Source organism: Nestor notabilis, unplaced genomic scaffold (genome assembly GCF_000696875.1).
Source record: "Nestor notabilis isolate BGI_N333 unplaced genomic scaffold, ASM69687v1 scaffold8174, whole genome shotgun sequence".
Lineage (NCBI taxonomy): Eukaryota > Metazoa > Chordata > Aves > Psittaciformes > Psittacidae > Nestor > Nestor notabilis.
The window spans coordinates 15,519-31,098 of NW_009926888.1; the positions used below are offsets into that span (position 1 = coordinate 15,519).

General features: G+C 40.4%; 1 long non-coding RNA gene across 1 annotated transcript in view; it reads left to right on the forward strand.

Annotated features, from left to right (window-relative positions):
• The first annotated feature begins 3,303 nt into the window (after positions 1–3,303).
• Positions 3,304–15,580, forward strand: part of LOC104405174 — a 29,925-nt gene continuing 17,648 nt past the window's right edge. The window contains exon 1 of the long non-coding RNA XR_719909.1: positions 3,304–3,371. This is a non-coding gene — a long non-coding RNA (uncharacterized LOC104405174). The remainder of the gene's footprint in view (positions 3,372–15,580) is intronic.

The window sequence follows — 15,580 nt, forward strand, 5'->3', positions numbered from 1 at the left end:
GGAGTAGAGGGGGAGAATTGCCTCCCTCAACCCGCTGCTTATGCTGCTTTGATGCAGCCCAGGATGCAGTTGATATTGCCAGGTCATGTTGAGCTTCTCATCAGCCAACACCTCCAAGTCCTTCTCCTCAGGGCTGCTCTCAACCCATCCTCTGCCCAGCCTGTATCTGAGCTTAAATTAACACAACACAGAATACATCCTTTGCCCAGCCTGTATTTGTGCTTGGCATTGCAGTGACCCATGTGCAGGACCTTGCACTTTGCTTGTTGAACTTCATGAGTCATTTCTGTTCCCTTCCCTCTGTCCTCCCCACCCATGCACACTTTGGGGTATCTGCTGGAATGTGTGAAGATCCACAGGCCTGATACAGCTGCTCTCTGATAGTTTGCCACTGCTGCTAACCTGAGAATTGGACCGTAGCTTTTTATCTCCACTCTGAGTTAAACAGAACATGAATATGCAGACTATATGTACCACAGGACACATAAATGCATTTATCTGGAGATTGGTATGATGTTAACAGTGCTATGTTATAGTTCTTCATACTTAGAGGAATGACCACTGAACTCTATCTGCAGATTAGGGAGGACTTACAAAATGAAACTTCATCTCTGGCTTATGGAGTATATCTCTAAAAGAACCTGAATGAATTTCAAAGGAAGATCTGATTCAAGAAATACAGCAGCCTTTAAGATAATAAAGGATTTCTTGATAGCTCGACTCTAGTGTGGGATTAAAACCTCATGGCATACATAGCAGCTCAGGTGATCACTTGAGCTGCAATTAAAAAGTAGAACAAGTACCCTCAGAATATTGTTTTTGTGTCAGAAATGCTCCTTCATGCTTGAAAATGATAAAAAATTGCAATCAATCCTTACAACTGTTGTGTTCATCTTTATTGATCAGGGAAAAGAAAGATAAATCGCAGCCCAAATAACATTACAGTAAATGTTAGCATGGTAGGGGACTGGAGGATGATAGAGAGCTATTCATCATCTCAAACGGTGGCCTGTCCACACTCACACCGTAGTCAGTCTGCTGTCTGATCGCATACCTATTGATTCCATCTACATGCAGGGAACCTGGATGTGACTGTCATTGGGCAGCTGAGATTGCTAAATGCGAGGGGGTCACTGGTGTGAGGAGGATTTCATTTTCATTTTCTCACTGGCCAACAATGATTTATGAAAAAATAAATGACCCCAAGTTACATGTGTGGAAACCTCCATTGCAGTGCAAATGAATGATGAGGTCTGAACCTCAGCAACAGAGGTGCAGTGAGGCCACCGTGTTCTTTGTGATCTGTGTATGACCTTTGCCTGCAGTGAATGTTACACAATTCGTTATAATTTGTGGTAAAATATTAGACTTGCAATGCAATTTTGTGTCTGGAGTTGGGATTCTTTGTCAGTGAGTTCTGTGCCTACCAAGATTAGAATTCACAAGGAAGAACCTCAGGAGATGAGATGCTCAAATGGAAAGTTAAGATGAGTTTTGCTTTTATTCTTGTACATAAAGCTGCCTCTATTGGAGTTTCCCTCAAGTGTCTCTGCTGTAGGGGGATCTTTTAATTGCATTTCTCATAACATCACTTGGCACAGATAAATGTTGCTCAGGACATGTTTACTAACCCAATGATCAACAAGACTATGTCATCTTTTGACTTTTACGAGAGTGACCTCTCCAATTACAGGGGGTTTCATATTTTATTCCCTAACAATGTTTTAGGCATGTTGCTATTTCATACATCAATGTCATAAATGCATAAACCTGCTTACTTTACCCAAAATAAATGATGCTTTCCATGGACTGCATTGTGCCATGCGTGTATGTGAAATATTTTAAAGATCAATGTTGTGGCATAAATAACTTTAAACCATGGTATAAACAGGTAGATCGTTAAAATAAGGGTCAGAATGGTCTGTATGTAATGTGTGGGATTGGCAGAGTTTTGTTGCCATGTTAACATGGAATGCCAGATGTCTCAAGAGTAACAAAGCAGTGGAAGAATTCTCTCAAGTGCCAACAAAACCTTTATACATCTCCCTGACCTGTTTGCCCCACCATTGAGAGAAAAATGGGTTTAGAGATGTTTTGAACTGCTTTTACTTGTCTTTATTCCTTCATCTGTGAAGCCAGGTGCCTTAGTCATTGCATCTTAAGTCCAGCTGTGCTAAGGCTATAAAAACCTCAGGAAAAATACCAAGTATATATTATCTAGACATGAAGTGTCACAACATTATAGGGATTTGTCTTTGAATACAGAACCATAGAATCATTTAGGTTGGAAAAGACATTTAAGATCATCAAGTTCAACTGTTAACTTCACACTGCCAAGTCCACCACTAAACCATGTCCGCTGGCTCCATGGGGATGACCTGCTCCTGTTCCTTGAAGACTTCCTTCTTGAAGAATCCAACCTTCATGGACTCCTCTACCTTTCAGGGCTGCCTCCCAAGGCACCCAATATCCTACATCCCTGAGAAACTTTTAAATATTGAGAAGTTCTGTCACGTGGTGCTTCAATCTTGACTTGCCTTGGGCGAACTGAGTGAAGGGCATTCCTGGCTTTAGGCGAGATGAAAATAAGTTGTGAAGCTGCCTGATTTTAAAAATAAACATTAGCAACTGATTGAAGTGACCTGGAAGTTTGTTATTTTAAAATAACTCACTACAAAAGGCAAAGAGCAAAAGAGAAAATAAAGCTGTAGTTAATTTATTGCGCAACTTTGAAGATTGACTTGGCTGCAAACTAGATAGAGATACATGTGTCAGTAACACAGAGACATGCAGAGAAATAAGGATTAAGTATTTTGGTTGTTTTTCTTCTAATGGAGATATTTCAAAAGCTCCAGCAGCACCTAGTGCTAAATATGTGATTCTTACTACGTGTCTCATGATAGTTTCCTCTGTAAGAGCCATTTATTTTGTATAACCTTCCAGAACCAAGACGACACACATAGTTTAACAAATACAAAGAAAAAAGGTCATGGAGTCACCATCCAGGGACATATCTAAAAGACAGATGTGGCACTTAGGCACATGGTTTAATGGTGGACTTAGCAGTGCTGGGTTAACAGTTGGACTCAGTGATCTTACAGGTCTTTTCCAACCTTAAAGATTCTGTGATTCTATCTCTGAAACTTTGCAGAATACTTGATTTGAGGGTTAGGTTTGGGGTTTTTTTGAGCAATTTAAATGGATAAATACCCAAATTAGCTTTGTTTACTAGATACTAGCATGTATATAAATGGTATTACATGAAATCTGTATTTATTTGGGGTTTTTCCAATTTTCCAGAGTGCCCAGTTCTACAAAGTTACCACAGAGCAATACCAGAAAGCTGCTGATGAAGTGTCATCTCGGTACAAGTAAGTCTTTTCTCCAGTTATTTTTAAGCCTGGCACCTAATTGAGTTCTTATCCACATTAAATTGCACCATAATTCCCCTTCCTACTATTACAGATCTCATCAATCTGTGCTGGTTGTTGAAATGAGAGAGTTTTGTAGATTTTGGAAGCCAGGGCATAGTAACCATAAGCTGCATAGAAATTAGATGTGCAGTTAGTAGGATACTAGTTAATTAATATTTGATAAGATGCATGAACTATTCAGAACATCCATTCCTTAACTTTATTTCTCCAATGGAGCACCAAAAATGTACCTCCAGCTTTGCATTGCAATAGTATTCACCCTGTGCTTGCATGATGTGAAAGATTTAAATGAGCAACTTCCCTTTGCCCTGAACAGTGGTCAGAAGGTCAAATTAAATAAGTTTTATTAGTGCTGAGGATAGTTAAATGAAGATACAGTAATTGATGGATCAAAGTGCCTCTGACCCTTAGCCTTGGGCTCTTCCCTTTCATCCCGGTTCATCCGGTAGGCAGAAGGTTCCATTTGTCATTTTAGTAAGGATACAGAGAGAAGTTTTTACAACCTTTTAGTCTATCAGTAACCAAAAATTGCTGTATAAAATGCATTATTCTGTGGAGATTTTTAGATTCAGGGAGGGATTTTCTTCCAGTTTGTGTTTTGTTTTGGGTTTTCATGAGCAACAAAAGAATAGGCCTTTTTGAGCTGCTGATAATGATACAAATGAAGTTCTTAACTGTAAGATAATGATTTTATCTTCTAGTATCATGAACTGTTTAATATTCTCTGGTGTATATATAGACTCTTTGTACTGGTTAATGGTGCAGAGTATGTTGAAGACTGAATTCATCTGTCCCTTGAGCAAGAGGGACAGGATGACCATTGACTCCAAGTCTGATTTAAGCATGATTTGGAGGGATTTCCATTCCGTATAGGAAGCCCAGTAGGTTGTTATTCATTGTCATTCATGTGATAAGATTCCCATCAAGGAGGAATCTCTCCTTCCTCTGTTGCAGTGGGGTATTTTCAGGCTTTGAAATCTAATTATTGCCTATTCTCACTTCCATTATTCCAAAACAAGCTTTTCTTGTGATTTTAAGTACATGTCGATAACTCTAAGTGGTTATTGTGGTCAGAGGTGGGAAATGGCTTTGGGTTTGTTTTTTTCCCCCTAATATATAAATGGTTTCTTCAGTAAATCAAATACTTTGGGGTTCATATTTGCACAAACAGTTGATAAAGCAGGGACCAGTCCTTAGCCTCAGGCAATGTCTAAAAACTTTAAGAAAACCATTTTGAAGGATGTTTCAATCTATCTACATAAAGAGTATTTACAGGTGAGGGATTTAGAGAGGGAATCAGAGATTCCTAACACTTGATGAGATTGGTCTTTTCTTAATTTTCTAGAGACTAAAGATATCAACAGAAATCACCTATTTGCCTCGTCTTTTCTGTAATGCCATTACCAAAATTGCTGTGCCGCTTTTGCACTTGAAGCTGAATTTCCTGCCGAATTATTGTGAGCTTTTTGATTAGCTTTGGTCCATTGCCTTAAAAAAACCAAGAGGAAAACATTATGAAAAGGAAAAGGTACTTGAAGTATGCGCATAAATTGTGGGAGATGTGATAAAGCGCATGAAATATCGATATTACTTTATCATTCCAAAGTTTTCCTTATAGAAACCCCTTTGAAATGCCATGGCTTTTTATTGAAGGTTGCAATTCAGCAGCTGTTATTTTATCGCTGCCTTTTGTACGTAACTCGATGGGTAAATGATGAATGATTTAGTGAGACCTAAAGATGATGCTCTTTTGGTGTCACCAGGCACTTCTCATGTTCAGTTTAATTGCATGTGAGGATTGAGGACAGAGTTTCAAGCACGGCTTGTTTAAAGAGCTTGTTTAATTGGCTGTAAAAGAGGAATTAAATAAGGTTGAACTGCTAAATTTTGTTAATACATAAACCCATGTGCTGCGTGTCAGTGTGATTTCAGGTTCTAAAGTGCGAGATTAATAGGTCTAATTGTGGTATCACTGAGAAATGGTCTCACTGTAGTTCAAACATGGCTAGGGTTAGTTGCTAAGTTTTACTGAGATCACTTGCATTTCTTCAGCTGTTGAAGCCACATCTCTTTTCAAGAGCAAAAAGAAGTGGATAATTACTTAAATATTTCCTGGATTTTCCTCCCTTCATTTAGTCCCTGAAATTACATCAGCTGGGGCTTTATCAGTCTTTAGGGATAATTCGCTCCATTAAAATGGAAGAGAACAAATATCCCACATCAAGTTGTATCACAGAGCTTGGCAGGTCTTCTGTACTTTGTCTGCAGTCCTTATTGATGCCTGGTTATTGCCTTTTCCAGTGCTGCCTGGATTAGACTGATACTCCAAAATGTCCATGATAAATGTTTTATCTCGGCGAGGTCCTGGTTCACATTGATCAAATTCTGAATTATCAAATGGTTCATCTCTTTAAGACACTAATTCACATTGATCAAATCCTAAATGAGCAGGTTCAGTCAGTTCCTGCAGTACACAAATTACATTAAACCAACATTACTAGAGCATGCTGCCTTTTCTAATGTAGGAGTTATGTTACCCGCAGTTACATTACAACCAGAATTATTCTATTATGAAGATGTCTCTGCTCTAATGAGAAGTTTACACAAGAAGAAAAGAATGCGATATTACAGGAAGAGCTGGGCTTTGGGCAAAGATCTGAACTTTTACTAATCAAATTGTGTGTTTCTATTGTGGGTTTTTGTCCTTAATTTGAAGGGCTGGGAGCGGGAAATTTGGCAGCTGCGGTGGTGACATTTTATTCCCCTGCGGTGTCTAGAGCCAAATAACATCTTCATTATTCATTTAGGAATGAAATAAGCAGATAGGGCAAATTCAGCCTAAAATAAGTGGTTTTACTTTCTCTTCTGTGGGTTTTGATTCTTATGGTGGAGAATAGACTTCAGAGCTGTGCAGTAGTGCTTTTTCTGAAGTATTTTGCCATTCCTCTCCTTCACTGCTCTCTCGTAGACAATATGGAGTTGCTTCTTCCTGCTGGCTTCTTGGCAAGAACATAGTTCCCTGATAGACAATCCAGGTCCTCGTTGGGGATTGACTGTTCATTTTGGTGGTGTTTGTGCACAGCAAAGCAAGGGGGAGGTTTTTTCCTGTTATTTCAATGTGTCGCTTCCGTGTCACTTCCAAACTCCTGTGTCTGCAACAGAGCCAGATTTTGGATCTTGTGCATCATGACACAGGGTTTATGTAGAATGGAGTGGAATAGAATGAAATAGAATCAAATGGAAGAGAACAGAACAGGGCAGACTCCTGGATGAAATGATCCAGCGCTAACAGTTTTGATCACAGAGGGTTCTTCACATCACCTGGAATCTTGGTATTTATTCTGAATTACAGATTTTGATAGTTTTACTCGTAGAATCCCAGACTGGTTTGTGTTGAAGGGACCTTAAAGCTCCCCCAGTTCCAACCCCCTGCCATGGGCAGGGACATCTTCCACTAGAGCAGGTTGCTCCAAGCCCCTGTGTCCAACCTGGCCTTGAACACTGCCAGGGATGGGGCAGCCACAGCTTCTCTGGGCACCCTGTGCCAGCGCCTCAGCACCCTCACAGGGAAGAGCTTCTTCTAATATCTAATCTAAACCTACCCTCATTCAGTTTCATTCCCTTACTGTGAGACTTTTTATAGTGAACCCTGCCATCAGGAGTATTACCTCTTGGGAACTGGAGGAGCAACTCTGATTGAACACCGAAAGCTTTGGGCTTTGCTCAGGCTGCTTCCCACAGTACAATTTTCACATAGTTTAATGTTTTAAAACCAGGTTTACAAACCAAATCAATATGGTTCACGTTATCCTCAATCATTTCCATTGCTCTGCTCACTGATGGAAGTCAGGGCTCAGTGATAGCCAAGCAACAGCTATTACAGCCTTGAAAATCTGTTCATGATTTAAGATACAGTCAAGAGGAATAAATGACAAACCATCAGTTTCTTCCTTTAATTGGTGACTTCTGTATCACAAAGCTTGGTTTATTAATGTTCCCTGGAAATAAAATTTAAAGCACAGTTTTGGTTGATGCTTCTCTGTCAATATATAGAAATAAAAGGAGTTTAAGTTGTGTTTTACCTAAGATTCATTTGGACTGGGAAGTGAAGCTGAGGACGTTTGTAATGAAGCCACATTAAATGAATAACAGTGACACTTGCGTCTGCAAATAGAATTGTCTCGCAGAGCAGAGATGCCAGATTTGTGGACACCAAAACACCTAAAAGGCTAGAGAGAAAATAAGCTTTTTATTGACAACATTGGACTGAGACCAGGGAAATGTGGGTTTATTTCACTGTTCTTGTTACCCTGCTGATGTTGGGCACATATGGTGACTTTTGAGGCACCCTTCTGCACTATCTGTATATTAGGAATATTGATAGTTCCCTAATGCAAGTTTCTTCAATTACTATCATGTTGTACTCACACACTACTATAACATAGAACTCTATGTTGGAGATACCCAGGCAAATAGTTACTCCTTTGTTTCTGCTTGCGCACATCCATTGGTGAGAAACTCCCTTTTCTAGCAGTTCTTTTACTGCCTCAATTAGCACTGGCTGCTTTTTAAAACTAAAGTTAAAAGTACAGATTATAAGTTATTCATGAAATACTACATAGTATTCCTCTAGTAACAGAAAATAGAAAGCTATTTAGAAATCCTTGGACAGAGCCTGCAGGCTTGCTGCCTTCTTGTTGAGCTCCTTTCGCTCAGCCAAAGACAATGATTTAATCTTTTCTCTTACAAAGACAGCACATACATGTAGTGCTTTGTCATGAAACAGTTGTCTTGGTATTGTTTGCCCTAATGATACTATTGATGGTCATGTTATAGAATCCCAGAATGGTTTGGGTTGGAAAGGATCTTAAAGATCCTCCAGCTCCAACCCCTGCCACAGGCAGGGACACCTTCCACTAGAGCAGGTTGCTCCAAGCCCCTGTGTCCAACCTGGCCTTGAACACTGCCAGGGATGGGGCAGCCACAGCTTCTCCGGGCACCCTGTGCCAGGGCATCACAACACTCAAAGTAAAGAATTTCATCCTTATATCTAGCCTAAATCTCTTCTGTTTCAGTTTGAACCCATCACTCCTTGTCCTATCACTACAGTCCCTGATGAAGGTCCCTCTCCAGCATCCTTGTAGCCCCCTTCAGACACTGAAGCTGCTCTAAGGTCTCCAGCAGCTTCTCTTCTCCAGGCTGAACAGCCCCAATGTTCTCCAGTTTTCTTATACTGAATTCTTTTTTCATGTGATACATCTGGGGGTGATGGTCCCAAGTTACCCGCAGCATCCTACAGATGAGTAGAAGACTGGTGTGTCTGTAAGCCATGCTAGAAGGAATGCATTGAGTTAAATACCATCAACTCAGCTTAAACCATGGGGCTTTTCTTAACAGCAGAATTTCTTGAAGAACCTTATTTCTTTTTCTTTCTACTCTTTCATCCCATCCCCTTTTTGTTTCCACAAGTGTAGCTGCACAGACAGTTCTGCTGACACCGTGCAGAGGGTGGCATGGCAGTGAGAGCTACTCACGTTGGTGTCAGCAGTGCTGTTGTCTCATACCTAATGGCATTGCATTTCACGAGCCAAGTGTAAATGGTGTTTTGCAGAGTGGGTGTCATTGTCACCCCTCTTTCGGTTTAAACAGTCCAGATTCAGAACACGTAGAGCAGCTTCAGGCAGGAGGAGAAACCGATGAAGAGACTACAGCTCTTTTCAGTCTTTCTTACTTATCTCATACATCCAAAATCCTGTTCCTTTTGAATATTAAAGGAATAAAACAGGATACGTTCTCTTTGCTCACTCCTCTCAGCCAGTGTTTTGTCCCCATAGACTTACCTGAGGGCTGCTGTGGTGGACTTTCTACTCCTGCTTTGTATGAGTGATTTTGCTTTGACAAAACATTCCCTTTACTCTTGAAACCCTTTGCACCATTCATGCCTTATGCATGCCTTTGAATCAGAGTGAGGAAGCAAGAACTACGTGTTTCTGTCTTTTGGGTAGAGTTGCCTATTGCTTCGGCAGCTTGGCTTCATGGAGGGACTTTGGGGGTCAGTAGTTACCCCTGTCTTAGTTGCTCTGTAAACCCATATAAGAGGATATCCTTTGAACAGCTTTCCAATATCTAAAGTATATAAACCCTTTATTCAGTACATTTACCTGTGAAACGATGATCACTTCATAAATGACAACTTCAGTTTACCCTACAGCAACACAGATATTTAACTTTCTTCCTTTGATCAATATGGTCCATTAGGAATGAGAGTGCTCAACAGGATGAAATATTAATTGTGCACTTTTTAGCTAGATGCAGATTCATTCTGAATCGAGTGGGAGCAGGGGGATTCTGGCATAATAGCTGTGTGTTTTTCTGTTAAGCCCCAAATCATGAGTCTCTTTGCACGGGCATGTGTGTTTTCATGGAAGTATTTGAGCTGTAATGTGAAGTTTAAATGTACTTATTTGGGTAGGAAATAGGTTTGAAGCATTGAATTGCTTTGTAAGAGTTATATTAACTTTAAAAATCCATTATTCAAAATTTAGCACATTAATGGAGAGGGTGAAACCAAGGCTTTCCATGTTTGCCATAATCCTTTCTGTCCCTTGGTTTCCTTTCCAGAAGTCGCAGGTCCATTCATTAAGGCTCCCCTGGGGCTGTCACCAGTTTCTCACACAGTTAGCTACTATATGGTCTAGAATGGAGAAAGTAATCTTGAAATTAATTGTAGTAAAGCACAAAGTCCTGACTAGGAATCTTTTATTTGATATGAATTAGTACTTAATATAACAAAAGATATTCTGGAAGGTAGAGCAGGATATGTTGGAAAGGGCCTTGAGCAACCTGCTCCAGTGGAAGGTGTCCCTGCCCGTGGCAGGGGGTTGGAACTGGATGATCTTAAGGCCCTTTCCAGTCCAAACCACTCTGTGATTCTATCATTCTATAGTTATTATAGGATAGTGTTGTAGTAGGATAATCATGAGGGCAAACATGCCTCTTTACCTGAACATCCCTTTCCTCTTCAGGTGAGTCTGGTTGATGTGTTCAAAGGCAACATACTCATGTTTCAGCCCACCGTAAGTCTTCTGTATTTACTTACATAGAAACATTAAGTAATTTTATAGTCTTCCTTATGAAAGCAAGTGAGGGAAACTTCCTTCACACATCAGTGGCCAACAGTTAAATTGGCACATTCCCTGGTTCTGTGTGCTGGAAATCCACCAAGTCCCCTGAAAATTGATGGATGCTCTCATTAAGGACAGTTCTTGCTGCTGACTGCAGCTCCGTGAGCCACTCACAACCTATAAGGACTGACTCTTCACTGCAGTGGTACATCTGGCTTCATATTCCCTCTCAGGGAGTAAAGCCTCTTGTTTTAATACCTTAAGCATCCTTTGTTGGGATTTTGTATAAACACGAGTAAATGATTTCCCAATTACAGCATTAAACCAAGGAAGGTTAAACTCAGTCTATTATTAATTTGTTCTGTATTTTGTAATCTTCTGTTGCTGAGATTTACAAATACCTTTTCTAACGATGTTTATTATGACTCCAAGCCATCTGTAGGATCAAAGCCTACAGATCTCACAGCCCCCACTTGGGAGCACACAGCCTCAAACCTCCCTTTCTGGAAGGGACCATGTTTTGCAGAGTTAATGGTAGGATTTTTCTAAGCAGCACGCACTTCTGTCTGGTTGCAGGGTGAAGAATGAATTGCCAATTACCTCTACATGTTAGAACATGACACTGCACATGGCAGGAGGTTGTGCTATCTGTTTAGTTAAAGCCCCCAACGATGTAACCATCTGAAATCATGGGGTGGAAAGACAGCAATCCTTGATCAGTCGCTAATACCAGTGCGTGTGCAAGCTGTGGGAAGGGAGGTCAGTGCCACTGACCTTTGTTTTCCCATCAGAGCTCTTGAACAAGATGAAGTGATCAAAGCAGGATGCCAGGACATCAGCATGATCTCATTACTTCGGAAGCTGCATGCCCAGATGCTGCTCTTGCTGCACTGGGCGCGCTGAGTTACATTCATAACACCTCCATTACAGCTCATTTGCTACTACTTGTAATTAACCAGGCTTCCCTCCTTTTTTTCTCCCTCTCTTCCAGTAGTATTGGGCTAAATCGGGGTCAAAAATATACCACAGTCATTCTGCTTAGACTCCATCTAAATGAAATCACAGTTGTAAAGTCAAAGTATACATTAAACAAATATCAAATCGTATGCTTTGTTGCAAAGTGCTGCCATACTCAGAAAATCAGGTGTGTAAAAATAGTATTAAGATGTTTTATGAAGTAGTTAAGCTGTCTAGTTGCCTCCTAGTTCACGTAAGATGTGTTCAAGAGTACAACTTTAATTCCTGTAGTAAGAAGTATTACTGGACTTGAAAATCCTGGCATGTGGCAGGTATATTGCACCAGCCTTACTCCATAGCTAAAAGGTAAAATGATATAAAAAGGCTAAATGGTATAAAAAATGTGTAATCTTTTTCTACTATGGGAAATAGGTAAGACATTAGGCATGCAGAGAACAGTTGTGTTCTAATGGCTCCTCCTCTGCGAGGAGCTGCGCTTTTAATTACAGTTTGTCTTCCAATATTGCTTTTTATATTTGTGTTTGCTTAGGGCAGCCAAAATGAAGATGAGTCTCAGTCAGATTTGAGCCTTGGTTAGGAGTTAGCAGTTTCAGCCCAGTGTGTCCATGAGGCCTGGGGTGTGCAAGAAGTGTTCTTCTATCTTCCAGCAGTCTCTCAGCAGCCTGTTGCTGTTTCATTTACATTCTTAAAAGAAAACATAGAACCCCAGCCTGGTTTGTGTTGAAGGGACCTTAAAGCTCCTCCAGCTCCAACCCCTGCCCCGGGCAGGGACACCTTCCACTAGAGCAGGTTGCTCCAAGCCCCTGTGTCCAACCTGGCCTTGAACACTGCCAGGGATGGGGCAGCCACAGCTTCTCTGGCCACCCTGTGCCAGCGCCTCAGCACCCTCACAGGGAACAGCTTCTGCCCAAGAGCTCATCTCAGTCTCCCTCTGGCAGGTTCAAGCCATTTCCCTTGTCCTGTCACTGTGTGCAAAATGCTAAATTATTTTCTGAATGTGCTTTTTGGTTCTTTCACTGGTTATTGCTGCATTTTTAAAGCACGAGCCCTGACATCTATAAGAGAAAATTCATATATTGGTCACGAAATGGCCTAACCAATTTTCTATAGGTGTTTACAGTATCTGATAAACACATTTTCTGATTTTCTTGAACATAAACTTCATTCTTAAGCAAATCAAAACTCTTTTCCTCCTGCTTTTGAAGTGACGATTTCCTAAATATTTTGGATTTGCTTTGGTATTTTAAAACAGTTTGGCTTGTAGAGATGTGACCTGATATTTGTGTGCCAGGCTGCACACTTGGAAGCATGAAAAGCACACCACCTTCTAACCCTGAAAGAATATGAGAAGACACAAAGCTGTTTGGTAAGAAAAATATTTCCCCATTACTGTTCATGGGGCAGTGAAGTGTTAGTGGGTTTTATCAACTCGAGTGCTGTGTGTTTCTATAGAAGATCTATAACTGAAATTGGAAAACTTATCAATGTTTAAAGAAAAGCTACCATAAAGCTGCTCTCTCACTGTCCTGCCTTTCCCTTCATCTGCCTGCAGTAGAAAATCAAAGTAGAGTCCTGAAACATTTAAAGCACACATTAAAGCCTGGGGGAAGGAACTGAAAGAAATAGGTGAAACTATTATGTGTATCTTTAAGGAGACCATTCAAGTGCCGTGTCTGTGGCTATAAACTGTATAAAGATGGACTCGCCTGTCTAGGGTGTGTTAAGATAGATAATATTCCAGAGCAGACACTGCACTGTGCCTTATGCATTACTGGAAGCAAAAGAAGATCAGGATCGAAAGGCTTTGTGAGATGGGCTTTATAGATCCGTGTGTAATAGACTCTCTCTGTCTACACTGCTTTACTGTGAGTGAAATCTTGCTCTTCCATGGGCTGATGAGATGCACTCCCTTCTCTTCCATCACATCTAGTGTTTTCCCTTTGCCTTGACTAGACACAGTAGTTTGGCCAAAAAATGGTTATAACCCTCTCAATAAAAAGATGCGGTCGGAGCATCAATGTAGATTTTAAAGCAAGTTCTTTACAGATAAATTCAGTGTGAAAGCCAGCTCACCAGCTCTTCTATTCAGGATTTTAGCTCCTTTAGGTAGAGAGTTGCAGATATTCTTCTGGACAGTCTACAGAAGAGGGTTTGGTAAAGTCAAAATTAAGGATTGATTGATTGATTGATTGATTGATAGATTGAGTGATTGATTGATTAAGGATGAAGTTTATCTATGTAATGGCTCTATCCCAAGTTCCCTTTATTTTAAATCTGGAGACTCGTTTCTTCTCTCTGGTTGCACAGCATGACGTTGCTTGGGGCAGAAGTTGGCTTCAAGTTCCTCAGTACCTGGTAAACCTCATATTTAGGCAGAGAAAGTTTTTGGATCCTTGCAGTACAGATGTGGGAAGGTCAAACTCAGCACCCTCTTCTCATGGGTAAGCACTGTAAACTAATTGCTTTCAGTTAATAACCAAATTAATACAGATCAGGCATTCCCCCTTCTTCTCCTTAAGAGGATGTGTGTGCCATTAAGAGGATGTGTGTGCCACTGAAATAAGTTTGTTAATTCTGTCAGATTTGCAGTTCAGTGCTTGAATATCAAAATCCTTGGTCACACAGATCTCTGCTAAAAGGAACTGGTAATACTGATAATTTGCACTTCTCACTGTAGTTCCTTGAACATGATGTGTATTTTCCCAAGGTCTTTATTTTGTCTGTGTAAATTCCTATCATAGTACAAGACACATTTCTCAAGCCAGACCCAATCTAGTCTATAATCATGTTATCACTTATTGAAAGAAATGAGAAAAGCAGTTATTCCTTTAAAACTTTCCTCATCACTTAACATGGGTCCCAGTTTCAAGCCATTTAGGAGATCCATTAAGCCACCGGGTTGCTCCTGTGCATGCGTTAGTAAGAGACTCAGTGTAATATGGAACAGGTTTGCTATATCATGGACACGTTTATGAAGATTGATAACAGCCAGGGTTCAGTATTAACTTTTATTGTCAAACAGGCTGCAGGAGAAACCGCCGAGTATTGCTTTGCCTCTGATTTATGAAAGGTTGCTGCATGAAAAAGACATCACAGAAAATAGCTCTGCTGGCAGGAGCATTATAGAATCAGGCTGTAAGTAGACCAAACAATAACTAGCTATAATTATGTTCATTATTGTCTCTCTCAGCTCTCTGGACCTTTGGTAGGGTGCTTGCACTCGCTGCCACGTTAGCTTTACAGTGGACTCACCTTTCCCACAAAGTGGGATGAGCAGGAGAAGATCCTGCCAGTCTGTATAAGCAGCACCCCCAAAGGAGACCGTTTTTGTTTGTGCCATGATAGGAAAGAGGTCATTTAAATTTTACCTGCTGTAGAAGCAGTACTAGGAGGAGAAGGAGGAAAGATCTGCAGAAAAAACATGCTGTTTCTGTTACAATTTCCATCACTGAGGTATTTTTGCACTACATGATTATTCTTCTCATGTCTTACTCTTCTTGTGTAAGGGTTATTTCAGACTGTCTTCTATTTAGACCCCTTAAAAACAAACCCAAAAATCCCAGCAGGATGGCAAAGATCACCAGTTTCCATCTGCAAATGGCAAGAAGAATTATTGTCTTTCTCTTAGCCTAGTACCATCCTTTGTAATGAGATGTGCTGCAGCAGGAGCAAGTTGAATTCTTCAGTTAGCAGCAATTAGCAGTAAAACTTCGGTGTGAATCAGTTGAAATCAAGGGGCATGACCTAAGTGGGAAAGATTTTAGTGGTTGATTTAAAGTTTGTAAAACTTGATATACTATAACTTAAAAGCACTCTGCTACCAAACTACTGGAGGACTTCAGCAAAAAGAAGTAGCAAGTTAAAAATCATAGGGGATAAGGTTATAAACCAGAAAGCATCAGAATGACTTTCTTAGATCAGACTGAAGTTGCATTACATAACTGAGTGTCTAATTAATGCTGCCAGCACACAGCAGAAGTGCAAGGAGAGACCTTTGTAAGATCTTTGGGAGTTAGCAATGATGTTTCCCTAAAGTATGTTTCC